Consider the following 13,186-nt stretch of genomic DNA (forward strand, 5'->3'; position numbering starts at 1 on the left):
CTTCAGGATGAGCAAGTCACTGCAGGCGCTGAAGTCTGAACTGAAAACAGCCGTTGATGCTGCCTGAGCCGCTGTGATCCTCCAGCGGGGATCCTTCCTCCCTTTGCAAACTTCGACCCCGGAAAGGGGCATCGCGCAGGAGGTGACAACGGCTCTGTTTCAATCCAAACATTTAATCAACCCGAAAGCTCGGTGGATGCTGTAAATCAGAGGCGAAAGTAGACACTGCTGGTGAAAGCTGAGCAGGTCGGGCAGCATCTGTGGGGAGACCCTTCTGAGTGTCTCCACCAGTTTCTATTTTGTCTCCGTTTTTCCTTTTCAATTTCACCTATTTTTCCTATTCAGTTATTACACATGTCTAGAGGAGGTGGGACTTGAATCGGGACCCCCGGATTAGGGGTAGGGACACTACCTCTGCACCATAAGAGCCTCCCTGTGTGTATGTTATTTTAAGAGGGGCATACCACAATAAATTGTTAAAATGGAATCATCGACAATGGCAGCAGCGGCTGGCCTCAGCCTGAACTTTGGGAGCGATTCCGCGGGTGATTTGAATTGAGTGTGCCCGCCTTAAGGTGTCTACAGAACTCCTCCAACCACCCCAACTCGCTCTCAGTAATCAATTGGAATTCTTTTTAACTTCAAGCACTGAGGGTAGCTCGATATAGCTTGGCACTGATCAAGCTGCGGAGTGCAATATAGTTTTGTTGGAGCTCGAGCGGAATTTATTACCGTTTGAAACGAGAATTTAATTCCAGATAACCGTGTGCTTCTCATTGGCAGACCTGGTAGGCAGCAGCCAGGACTGCAGCCAACACAAAGCTGTAATCCGATACAGTATTTCCTTCAGATACCAAAGATGGAATTGATTTTGATGCACTAGAGTTAACATTGCACTAAACGGTCTGTGTATTGGACTAAGTCCCGCTGAATTTGCGGTTAACTTTGCACGTATCATTCAGCTTTGAAAGTGGATGTGGGCGCAGGCAGATAGTCAGGCAGGTGCTGGATTTCCAGGTTAGCCTGGACATGTAGTTTCAGCGTAGTGCAAACTGGTGTCAGTGCCAGTGAGACTCTCAAATGACTGAGTGAGTCTACCTTCTCCTTGATGTTCCTCTATTTTACCTGCATTATTCCTTCATGCCTCTTTTTTGCTCTGCTAGTTTTAGAATCATAGAGATGTACAGCACGGAAACAGACCCTTTGGTGCAGTTCGTCCGTGCGGACCAGATATCCTAAAATAATCTAGTCCCATTTGTCAGCATTTGGCCCATATCCCTCTAAGCTCTTCCTACTCAGATACCCAACCAGATGCCTTTTACTGTTGTACTTGTACCAGCTTCCACCACTTCATCTGGCAGCTTATTCTGGACACGCATCACTCTCTGTGTGAAAAATTTGCACCTTAGGTTCCTTTTAAATCTTTCCCCTCTCACCCTAAACCTATGCCCTCTGGTTTTGGACTCCCCCACCCCAGGGAAAATACCTTGTTGCTATCCATGCCCCTCATGATTTTATTAATCTCTATAAGGTCACCCCCTCAGCCTCTGACTCTCCAGGGAAAACAGTCCCAGCCTGTTCAGCCTCTTCCTGTAGCTCAAATCCTCCAACCCTTTAAAGTTGCTCCTTGCACATTCTGTACTCCAGTAGGACTTCTGCTGTTTTAAGATTTTGGTATTTTCTCCTTATTCAGTTCGGTGAATCATTTCATATCGAAGGATTTGGTTGGTCCCACCCTTTGTCTTTATTGGAGCATGTTGCTTGCATACCTACTCTTCTTCCAGCTAGCCAAGAGTACAATCTCAACAACATGATTACTCCTTTCTGTCTTTTACCTTCGAGCTGTATGGCTTCATTTGAGGAGCCTTCTAAGATGTCATCCCTTCTTACTGATGTAATTGATGCCCTAATCAATATTGTGATAACCCCCCTATTCTTTTACCTGCTTCCATGTCTCACCTGAATACCCAATATCCCGGAATATTGAGCTGCCAATCCCCCACCATCCCCACTCTCCACCATGTCTCAGTGATAGCAATGTGGTCTTTTTAATTTGTGCCCTCAACTCATCTGCCTTGTTTGTCAGACTCCTTGCATTAAAATAAATACCTTCCAACATTAATCAACTCCCTTAGCCCTAACTGGCTGATAATTTCTATGCCTTCTTGACTTCTTTGCCGTCTCTTACAATTTGGGATGTTTCTGTCTCCTGCTGAACCTTCTCCCTAGATCCCATCTGTCAAAGGCATTTCCAATATCTTGAGAGGAAAGAAGCAATAAATGCAATGCTTGATTGCTTCATAATAAATTGGAAATCCAATTGCATATTTTAAAGTTCAAAGCTTAGGATTTCAACAGTTCTACCTCTCCATGTCACTACACTCTAAATAAATTATTGGGAAGTGCTTTGGAGAATATTTCAAAGGTCTGACAAGCTACATTGAGGGAAGTGACTTACTGCTACCATGTTGGGGAAGCTCCCTCAGTAGCGTTATGACACTGCCATCGAATAGGATCCTGAGTGAAAATGTATCTATGAGATAAAAGGGCTACATTGTAATTAGAGTTGTCAATGCAGCTTGAATGCATACCTGCAATTAACATAGAAACTACTGGAGAAACTCAGCATCTGTGGATAGACAAACAGAGTTAATGTTTCGAGTCCAGTATGGCTCTTCTTCAGAACAATACCTGATATGTCACCTCAGCCAACTGGAGTGGGTCTCTGGGGTGGGGGGAATACAATGACACTTTTTTTTCAGGTCTGTTCATTAAACAATATCAATTACAGTGTCAGTTCAAAGTGCTTCTCACTTTCTCTCTGCTTTTTGTTTGACCGCACTGCAATGTTTCTCTTCACGGACATTTCCTGAGCTTTGGTAGAATGCCATGTTTTTTTGTCAACAGATGCTAACATGTCCCCTGCAACCAATCTAAGGCAGGAAAGGTATACCGGTGACATTTGAAAGTAGTTCCACTTTCTCAAATCACTTGTGTTACTCCTCATCTTTAATCAACCACCACTAAGTGACTTGTGCTTTCAATTAATTAATTTACCCGTAGAGCCTGATAAGAGCAATGCATTGACACTAAAAATGAGAGTATTGAAAGCAGTTCACTCATGTTTATCTCCATTATCCACATGTGGCTTCTACTGACTTATTACCAAGTTTGAGTAGATTAAGGCACTGAAACACAGTCAAACTGATGAAGTATTCAGTCTTGTTAGGGTACAGCCCTTTCTCGTCCTGTGTGTTGATTTGGTGATCAATAGATCAAACAGGTTGCTGTGAGAATCTGAGGTAGAGGTCATAGTTTTTTGTTGCCATAAAAATCAGTTTTAATGAAGTAGATAACTCAAATTTGGATGCTAAAAATGTAGAGGCAGTCTGAAGACTATCCAACAGTTAGAATGGGATTGTGACAAAATACTGTGGATGCTGAAGATTTGAGGTAAACAAATCAGGAGTGTGAGAGATTATTCATAACTTGTCTGGATGGGTGCATCTCCAACAACACAAAAGAAGCTTGACAATATCCAAGACAAAGCAGCCCACTTGATTAGCACTAGTTCCAGAAACATCCATTCCCTCTGCCACCGATGCTGAGCAGTAGCAGTGTATACAATCCATAAGGTGCACTGCAGAAATTCACCATGACTCCTTGGAGTGTATCTACCAAACTCATGACCACTATCATCTAGAAGGACAAGAGAGTAGATAGATGGGGGCACCACCACCTGTAAGTTCCCTTCCAAGCCACTCACCATCCTGAACTTGGAAATATACTGCTATACATTAGGTAGTGCTGGGTTGAATTCCTGGAATATCTCCCTAACAACATTGTGGGTCAACCTACAGCAAATGGACTGCAACACTTCAAGAAGGCAGCTCACCACCACCGACTCAAGGACAGTTAGGGTGTGTGATAAAATGTTGGCCCAGCCAGCAAAGGCCAAATCCCATGGTTGAATTTTAAAAGAGGAGCTATCTTCATATGGCACACATTTGCCAAGGAGGTCAATTCTTGACAGGTATAAACAAGTGCTGTTTATTAAATGAGTATTTCTTATTCTCTCATGGGATGTGGACATTGTCGACAAGACCAACATTTCTTGCCCACCCCTAATTGATCTTTGAACTGAGTAGCTTGGCCATTTCAGAGGGCAGATAACAGTCAATGGACGTTGTTGTGGGTCTGGAGTCACATACAAACTAGATCAGGTAAGGAGGCCATTTTCCTCCCTTGAAGGACATTTCTTATGAAGGCCATTAGCATTAGTTGTTATCATGGGCTTTTCTTTTGGTGTTGGTCAAGTTTTTGCAGCAACTGTCCATCCTGGTGCTACACAGCATTTGCTGCCATCAGTTCGTGACTCCCAGGTTCAGTAAAGGATGTTTGACACCTTCATGTCACAGTTACAAACACCTTTGACATGGAGCTTTGGGTATCCCATTGAAGAGCTGTTGCCCCACAGAAGGAGCTTTTGAGAGTGGGCAGCCTGTGCACCTGAATAGGAAGTAATGGGTTGTACTAAAACTCAATAAATAGCCTTGGCTATCCAGGGTGGTGCGAGTGCAATCTTGTGTTGACTTCATTGCTTTGGGTAAATTCCAAGGATAGGAACTCTGACTGAATTTTGTTTCTCCCCATTACTCTTTTAAGAGTGTTATGAGTGAATTTAACTGTTGAGAGAGTGTATTGTTCCTGTTTGTGCTATACAAATATTTGCATTTAACCAGGAAGAACGCTTGTTACATACATATTAATATTTATACACAAGGCATTTTCTTGACTAGGAGGGTGGCAGTTAGATTCTGGCAATATATTCTGGCTGCTGCACAACTGTGAAAACTTAAACAGATGCTTAGTTCAATAACAACTGCCAGGCATGGATCTTGGTGATTGGTTAAGCTTCAGATAATAGGGAGCAAACAGACTAGATTGACATCCAACAAGTAACATATTTCCCATAGTCTAATCTCATTCCCACAACCCATAATAGTGTAGGTAACAACCAAAAATGTTCAGAGTTTTGATAGGCATCCAAGAGGCAACAATGGGAAACTGTTCTGCAGTGGGAGGAATGCTGTATAAAGCTTCCTACCAATATTCCATGAAAAATTCAGACCGAACATTTGAGGTGTTCCTGCTGTATCCTTGAGAAAAATGCCAAGTGGTGTTTTAAACACTAGAATTGTTTCTGCCACAGGAAAATCTTGTCACACTTGCTTTAGTGTGGGATATAAATTGTTCAGGTTCACATAGAACTGTCGAACAATCGATCACATGAAGATGCCTTTACTGACTCTGAGTGCAAATCCAGCTAACCCCCTTAGAGCTCTGAAAATTTCTCCCTTGAAATAGCTTTCCTGTTCTCTTTTCAATGTTACTACCAAATTTGCTTCCATTGCCCTTTCCGCACTTATGAGCTTATATTTCCATTTTAACTATTAGTAGGTATATAAATCTTTATAGATTGTGTTCATTTTCTGTAGATTCTTACATATTTTGCTTTTTTGTAAACTCGTATTTTCAAAATTCTGATCTTTTTATTGGTGTTGAATGCATTGCTTTTAATTTGTAATGCCAACCACATACTGTCTTATTATTATAAGCTAATTAAAGCAGAGATACAATTTATCCTCCTGGCTCTTCACTAATAAACATGACAACACAACTCGTGTTTTTGAATTATTTCATTAAATCCACATCTTTTACACATGTAACCTTGTGGAGACTGTCTCTGCTATTTTAAGGTAAAGAGTCCAAGTTACTTTGATCCAGATCAACAGCTGAGCACAAATCTCTCCTTCTCTCGCCATCTGTGTCCTTGGAAGAGTTTTAAAATGGGCACCCAGCCCGTTTATCTTAATGAAGACACTCTCCTCAGTTGTAAAATCCTGCAGCGAGTATTTGAACCTAGAGCTGTTGGTTCAGAAACAGGATTCGGTACCCAGTGCACTAGGAGACAGCCGAGGACACAGCTCCCTCAACTCAAAAATACAGAGACCCTGCGTTTCCCAATCAGCTCGATTCTCCTGGTGGCCAAATTTATTCTTAAACTATAAAATTCCAATATCTTCCAGAAATAACTCTGAAATGGGAATGCTCATTGCAGATACACGGCTTATAAATCTCAACTTCCCTAGAGCCATGCTGCATCATTCTTTTTACCAGACTGCATATGTTTGTTATTGGTCAAGTTTTGCATACACGTGCCTTGGATGGAGTTGATCATAAATTGCATATGAACTGTGTACCTGCTTTGTTTTATTTAGGGGCGGCGGGAGCGGCATTAGGGTAAAGCCCTACCAAAACTGTTGGGGAAGGCGAAAGAGTGAAATTCAGAATTAATTGTATCTCGTTCATCACAGATTTCTCAAATATAGGGTGGAGATCACCTGTTAACCTGAATGGACCTGGTTTATTAGACATGTATCAGGCAGGATAAATCGGAACTTTATGAAAGATTTTTTTTCCCCAGACCTGTATGTTATTAGGGCTCAACTCTACCCGGAATTGATATAAGCCACCCCCTGTCCAAATTTCACTGAGAAAGTAGTCACTTCAGAAAAAGTGAAAATTTTGCCCCGCAGACATCACTTTTATAAAATTGCCGCTAAATCTGCTTTCTCGTTTGATTAAGCTTTTGGTATTATTGGTTAATTTCCCGCCTTTTGCACCATCAAAATTCACTTGGATTTATCTTCCAATTCTGATTGGGAATCTTCCCGCTTGTTTCACATTTAGCTGGAGTGGCTTGCAGCTGTAGTGCATGCTTCATATTTAATCTCAAAACGTGAACGACGCGGCCTTTACTGTATGACCCCGTTTGCCAACAGTGGAAACAAGGTTCTGTGTGTTTGAACTGGTTAAGGGTTGAGTTACTGTAGAGTCATACAGCATGGAAACATGCCTTTCAGCCCATCATTCCCACATTGGCCAACACACACCAAACTCGACCAAAGTTCTGAGGCAAGGTTACTGGACCCGAAACGTTAAATCTCTCCTTCTCACCCTCCTTGGAAAGGTTTATCTTAATGAAGACACCTTCCCCTGCACAGATGCTGCCAGACCTGCTGAGCTTTTCCAGCAATTTCTCTTTGTGTTTCTGATTCACACATCTTTCGGTTTTACAAATCTACTCTGATCCCATTTAACCTGCACTTGGACCATAGCCTATTAATTATAAATTAAGTAACGGGATTTTTTTCAAAACATGATTTGTGCAAAAAGAAAAGTTTCTGAAAGACAATCACATTCGCTCAATTTGCTTCGGCTCTTAAATTCCCTTCACGTCGACCGAGCCAGCTGCAAGAAGCTGAACTTTACAAAAGCCTGAGAGATTTTTTGGGAGGGCATTGTGCAAATGCCAATGGTTTCCAATCTGACCATTAAAAAAAAGAAAATAACATTGATTTTTTTAAAAAGTACAATACCGGAGCCCGTTACCTTAGGGTTAAACTGTCCAGAGAATGCAGAAGGACCGCAACTTCCTATTCTTTATCATTACTCACAGTTTGAATACACTTAGTTAAAAATCACACTCCTAAAGCTAGTGCTGCCAAATAAACCTGTTGGACTCTAACCTGGTGTTGTGTGATTTTTAACTTTGTACACCCCAGTCCCACACGGGACCTCCAAATTTTGACTTTTTATACTGGTATTATTAAAAAATTCCAATACCCACATTTTCTGAAGAGTAGTTATTATATACAGTAGTCCAAATAATATAATCCACTTATATTTGACAAATTCTCGCTTAATCTAATCAATTCTGGTTTAACAGTGTATTAAATCTTTTTATCTGATTATCTGAAACATAGATTTCTCCTTAAGTACAATTAGCAACAGCCTATTTGACCATTATTCCAACCCTTCCTAACTCCTTTGAACTCTGTTCATTGAGGGTAGAGGACACCAATAAATCACAGTGAGGCGCCCCCGAGCCATGGAAGGTAGTGGACAGCACTTCAAAGGTTAGAAAAACTCGCCAGCCAAACAAAAAATTACAATTAGCACCTGCGATAGCTGTTGACTTGAGCCGTCACTCTTGAATTACATTGAGGGGTTGTCTCTTGTCTTTAAACGGAACCGTTCATCCAAATTAATAGATCAGGAACGCGGGAAAATAAAAGACAAGTTTGAGGTGATTTACTGTAATGTGGATTCCTGGGAAAAGGTACCACTTATCTATTTATGAGCTATCATTTTGTTTTTGACGCTGGCAATTTTTCTCTGTTTCAGATTTTGTTCTCTCTTCCATTGTATGTATAATTTACACAGTGATTATCTACAACTGAGCAGCAAGACTGCAGGTTGAGTTAACTCTTTGTAGGAACCCTGGCAACAGTCTAACAAGGCAAGTGTGCACAGAGATAATCAGCAAGGCACTGAGAGTGAACCAAACTGACACTTCATATGAAGAATGTCTACCAATGCTTTGGTGATCGAGATTTCTTGACCTAGATTTACTGACTGATGTTATTCTAGCATGAACAGACAGGGAATAGATAAATGTGCAGGCAGATGGAGTTAGTTTAGAATGGCACCATGGTGAATGTATACATGGTGGGAAGAAGGGCCTGTTCCTGTATTGTACAGTTCTATGTTTTATCAAATAACACATTTCCTTAAATACAAGCAAAAACAGCTGCTACCCACATTATAGAAACATGGATTAAAAATTATTATAATTGCTAAAAGGAAATAAAAGGGGGAAAAAGTACTCCAAACAGATACTAATGGAAATTATCCAGAATTTTTAACATCAGGCAAGCAATACGTTCTAGTAACTTCCAGTAAAACACTTAACTATTACTCACAAGAGAATGAAGGACAGTTAATTGGGCACATAATTGCAGGTAGCTCTTTTAATTGAAAACAAGTTTTCTACACCCTTTCTTGGTGCATAGTTTTGTGTATGATAGTATCGATATTTGAGTCTTGTCCTACACCCCCCCACCCCCACCCCAAGGTCAAACAGCTTGAAGAGATGTGAAAAGGAAGGGAGTTAAAAACTAAGGAATGTGATTTCTAGTTTACTTATTTCTGTGCTGGACCAATATCTTCAAAAGTGTTTAAAGACTAATTCTTGAAGAACAAGAACATGTCAGTACCTACACACCTTTCCTGCAGTTCTACCAAGGAGGAACGCTGCCTTTACCAATACTTTACATTTTTGTGGGAAGGAAGCCAGATCTGACAACTCCATGTACTCACATCCTACCTGTCATTTTGTGGGTTAGTTCTTTGATCCTAGATATGACTAATCATATATGTAAGGGAGATGGAAAAGATGTTTATCAAATAGAAGCATCAATATAAAAACACATCTTATGCTGAGTTAGAGAACTTAAAAAATACTCAGGGGCTGTGGCTGTTGCTGGCTGGCTCATAGGGATATACAGCATGGAAACAGACCCTTCGGTCCAACCCATCCAGATTTCCCAACCCAATCTAGTTCCACCTGCCAGTACCCAGTCCATATCCCTCCAACCCCTTCCTATTCATATACCCATCCAGATGTCTTTTAAATATTGTAATTGTACTAGCCTCCACCACTTAACAGGCCATTTGGCCCTCTGAAGAGTAAATCCCCCAGACCCATTTCCCTCTGACTAATGCATCTAACACTACTGGCAATTTAGCATGACCAATTCACCTAACCTGCACATCTTTGGACTGTGGGAGGAAACTGGAGCATCCGGAAGAAACCCACACAGACACGGGGAGAATGTGTAAACTCCACACAGACAGTCACCTGGGGCTGGAATCAAGCCCGGGTCCCTGGCACTGTGAGGCAGCAGTGCTAACGACTAAGCCACCATACCACCCATGTTTAACACCTCTCCCTAGTTGCCTTTGTAAAGGTGGTGGTGAGCTGCCTTCTTGAACTGCTTAAGTCCACTTGCTGTGGGTTGACCCACAATGCTGTTAGGAAGGGAATTCCAGGATTTTGATGCAGCAAGAATGAAGGAATGGTGATATATTTCCAAGTCAGGATGATGAGTGACTTAGAGTGTAGCTTACCCAAGATGGTGTTCTCATATTTACTGCCCTTATTCTTCCAAACAGTAGCAGTTGTGGGTTTGGAAGGTGATGTCCTTGGTGAATGTCTGCAGTGCATCTTATAAATGATGCACATTGCTGGTACAGTGCATTGGTGTTAGTTGAAGTGAACGTTAGATGTGGTACCAATCAAGCAGGTTATTTCATTCTGAAAGGAGTCAAGCTTCTTCAGTGTTGTTAGAGTTGCTCTCCTACAGGGAAGTGGGGTGCACTCCATCACATTTCTGACTTGTGTCTTGTAGATGGTGGACAGGCTTTGGGGAACTCGGTGGCGAGTCATTCACTGCAAGATTCCCAGCATCTGACCTGCTCTTGTAACCACAGTATTTATACATCTAGCCCAGTTCAATTTCTGATCAATGGAAAACCTAAAGATGTAGTTAGTGAAGGATTTTGTGATGATTGTGCCATTGGATGTCAAGGGGCGATGGTTCAGCTTCTATTTTGTTAGAGATGGTAATTGCCTGCACTTGTGTGGTGTGAATGTTACTTCATAATGTGGATGCATTTGGACTTGAACTGCTTCAATATCTGAGGAGTCACGAATGATGCCAAACACTGTGCAGTCATCAGTGAACATTCCCAGTTCTGATCACATGATGGAAAGGTGGAGTGGGAATCCTAACATCAGGATCAAATGCAGGTCTCAATCCTTGATCAACTGACCAACTAGAGTCATCAAAGACTGCTGACTGTCCACAGAAAATTCCATGCAGTCCCTTTCCCCTGCTACTCAAATTGAAAATATGTAACATTTGGCTGTGAAATGGATTCCTGAGTTGGTTGCTGTTTTGACAACAAATCAAATTTAACCAGTTAGTTTAAACTATGCCCCAGGATACTAAAACCCAATTGAGTTTGAATTTATTGTTTTGCCAACATGGAACCAACGAGACAATCCAATGCTGAGGATATTAAAAAAAGGCAGGCATTTTGAAAATCAGACAGAACAACTGCCATCAAGACAGAGAGACCCAAGACATTGAAACACTCTCTATCAAAGGTACCTTTTCATATGAAACATCTTCACAGTAAAAAGAAAGAAGATGACCCAGGGAGATCTTTAGCTGGAAGAAGAAAGACACAGAAGATGACAGCCACTGTATGGTTTTGAAATTAAGTTGATATGATTTTAGTAAGCATTTCATTGGAATAGAGTTGGAGGCAGGTAATAAGCAGTTAAGAGAAAGTGGGGCTTAGAGTTGTGATCATTGTTGTTTAATGTTCACTTTTAGAGTTAAAGAATAAATTGATATTATTTTCCTTAAATAGTGGAATTTGGGGAGTTCCCTGTGTCACTCATATTTTAATAGACTACGAGGCGAGGTGAGCTTTTCTAGGTGCTTGGTTTAATTAATAAAGGGGTTCACCGCCATGTCATAACAGCAACACCATGGAATGTCAAGGTGGTTAGATTGTCTCTTGATGGAAATGGTCATTGCCTGGCAAATGTGTCGCAAATGTGTCGCAAATATTGTTTACCACTTGTCAGACCAAGCCTAGGTGTTGTCCAGGTCTTGTTGCTTTTGAATATGGACTGCTTCAGCATCTGAGGAGTCATAAATGGTGCTGAACATTGTGCAATCATTGGTGAAAATCCCGACTTCTGACCTGATGGATGGAAGATCATTGCTGAGGCAGCTGAAGATGATTTGGCCTTGAAATTACCACTTGAAAATTCTGCAGAGATGTCCTGGAGCTGAGATGACTGACCTCTAACAACCACAACCATCTTCCTATTTGCCATGTACAACTCCAATTGGCAGAGCGTTTACCCCCAATATTCAATGATTCCAGATTTGCTAGGGCTGTTTGATGCCACACTCAGTTGATGTGGCCTTGATATCAAGGGCTGTCACTGACACACCATCTGTGGAATCTGATTTGAGGTGGGTTTTGAGGCAGTAGCTCTTAGAATTCCTGGGATGGGGAAGGAAGTGTTGCCAACTGCTTCTGGTTTTGAGTCCCACTTTGTAGCTCCTACTGAAAGGTATGCCCTTGAATGTCAACATGTAGTGTTTTGAAGAAAGGTCACTGGATATAAAATGCTGACTCTGCTTTCTCTCCACAGATGCTACCAGACCTACTGTGTTTTCCAATCGATTTCTGCTTGTGTTTCTGATTTCTAGCACCCACAGTTCTTTGGGTGCTTTTTAATTCAGTGTTACAACCGGGTGAGGGGGGGGTTTCAGCTTACCCAGTTTTCAACTTTCCTGATTAATTGCAACAGAATTTTATATTAGCACAAAATTTTACTTTTTGCACTGTCATTTCTACTGTGGCCGTCAGTGGCCAATTGCAAGTTTGGTTGAGCCAAAACGAAGGAATATTTTTATTGCATAAGCCAACAAAAAATAATGAAGACATGATATCAAGCATGCATACGCACACGAACAAAGTCTAAAAGGGATAGAATCCCTACAGTGCAGACAGCAACCATTCAGCCCATTGAGTCTTTTCTGAACCTCTGAAGAGCATCTCATCCTATCTCTGTAACCCTGCATTTCCCATGGCCAATCCACCTAGCCTGCATACTATGGGCAATTTAGCATGGCCAATCCACCAAACCTGCACATCTTTGGACTGTGGGACAAAACCAGAGCATTCAGCAGAAACCCATACAGATACAGGGGGAACATACCAACTGCACACAGACAATCACCCAATAGTGGAATCAAACCTGCATCCTGGTGATTTGAGGCAGAAGTGCTAACCATTGTGCCACTACACCACCCTGCATGTAAGGGTGTCCAGTTCAAAAATAACATATAATTTAAAGCCCTTTGGGTGTTCTGGGGGTATAAAGCTTCCACCTGAGACTGTGTTTGTCTATTTGATGTGTTAGATAATCGGCAGTCGCAATTATTTCTGTTATTCTTTGAGTTCATGGTGTTTTGATGCTTCTTTCTCATCTACATTATCATGGGGCATTTTTTCTTCTTGAACAACAGAGAAAGAGAATTTTCTAGCTTTATGGTTTTTCATTTCTTCTCCCTCAATGACAAAAGCAGCTTCTTGAAATACAAGCTTGTTTGTGCATTTCTGTGTCTGAGTTCATTGTCTATAAGTTTGATAGTTGCAGGTGTTTTTATCTCCAATATACAAATATCCT

Source organism: Chiloscyllium plagiosum, chromosome 28 (genome assembly GCF_004010195.1).
Source record: "Chiloscyllium plagiosum isolate BGI_BamShark_2017 chromosome 28, ASM401019v2, whole genome shotgun sequence".
NCBI lineage: Eukaryota > Metazoa > Chordata > Chondrichthyes > Orectolobiformes > Hemiscylliidae > Chiloscyllium > Chiloscyllium plagiosum.